Raw genomic sequence first — 1576 nt, 5'->3', positions numbered from 1 at the left:
TAATGTCGTATGGTCAGTGTAGTCTTTAAGCCACAGTTACGCTTCGAGGACTCCAGCGTTCTGGCTGCGTGTAACATATATTCGGTCGAGACGACTAGCGGAATGACTCGTCATATGGGTGTATACAGGTCGGATAGATGCACATGCTCCCAGGTGTCAACCAGATGCATACTCTGCACCAACATTCGCAGTTCCGGGCACATGGTCTATCGAGGAAATTCATCTTCCGATGCAGGTACACATTTAAAATTGCCACCTGCCATTAAACGCTCGTGTCGGCTTTGGAAGCGCTGGGAAATTTCCTCTGCGAAGAAGCGGGAACGGGGTCGTCTCCTGTCCGTAGCGGACTGTGCGTAGATGTTGATGAGTCATATATCAAGCACAGTCATTGCTAATTCCCGAGCCGACGGTAGGTACAGTACATTCTCTGCCTTGATGCCTTCTTTGAGAAGCATTGCTACGCCGCGGCCAGTTTCCGAGGGGTGTGATACGGTAGGATTCGGTCCAGTTCGTACCCGCACATGACAGGCAATTCATCAACGTTTACTTCTTGTAGTAGGACGATGACGATGTCCGTCGCTTGTAGATATGTTTGAGTAAAGACATCATAATCTGCGACCTGTTATACTGATATTGATGGGAGCAAGCCGATAATCTTATTTTCGTTCCGTCTCATGTGCATCGGCCGTGGAGCTTAGGCCACCTGATGTACTGACACTCTACGTGGCTCCGCCCTATCCGCCGTCGTTTGATTGTATTTCTAACTTAAGAGGGGCGCTGCACCAGCCGATTCGCTTGTTGCTACCGTCAGTGGTTTCCCTTAATAACCATCAGCTCACTCTCCTTGGGACAAGTTTGCCGTAGGCCGGATCTTTCTAGCCTCGTCTCTCTATGTCGCCACTTCTAATACCTTGGATTGGCAGCGACTGCTGCTGGTAGCTCTGCATTGTCTTTTCAAGGCTCTTGACGTATACTGATGTCGAGATTGTTGTGCTCTGAATGTGAAGCCCCGGTAGCCTCTGTAAGGTGGTCGTCTTCGTCGGCCGTCTCTTAATCGTCGCTCTGAGTACGTAAGAAGCAGCCATCCGACGGCGTAAGGCGTCGTTTTTTTGTGTGTTTTTTCGGGGATCGTTGCTTAGCCCTGTGCGTCTCTGTATCAGAATGTGGGTGTGTATCTTTGTCGCCACTTCAATTTGAGACGAAGGCAGCCGTTGACACTATCCGACTGTCGATGACCATTTTCTCTCCCGATATTTGTACTGTTAGTACCCGTCGGCGCTGTTCGGTGTGTGTGGGTGTGGGGGGGGGTGTGACTTTTCAGCGGGACTGTAGAGCTCTTGGGTGAGCTCACTGTTTCACTGTTCAGTGAGGCGTTATTCCACAACATGTTTGCGTATGTTAGAGAGAGAGATGTCGCCATAGGTGTTGCTGCAACTTCACCTGTCGGTACGTGAACAATTCTCCGGTGGAGACATGCAGACTTGGTTCTCCTGACAACCACCTGAGCAAGTTTTTTGATGGCCATCGTTAATGACTATCGCTCTGCCGCCTCTAAATGTGAGGTAAGACGGCAAAT

Source organism: Schistocerca americana, chromosome 4 (genome assembly GCF_021461395.2).
Source record: "Schistocerca americana isolate TAMUIC-IGC-003095 chromosome 4, iqSchAmer2.1, whole genome shotgun sequence".
Lineage (NCBI taxonomy): Eukaryota > Metazoa > Arthropoda > Insecta > Orthoptera > Acrididae > Schistocerca > Schistocerca americana.
This window is presented reverse-complemented; position numbering follows the sequence as displayed.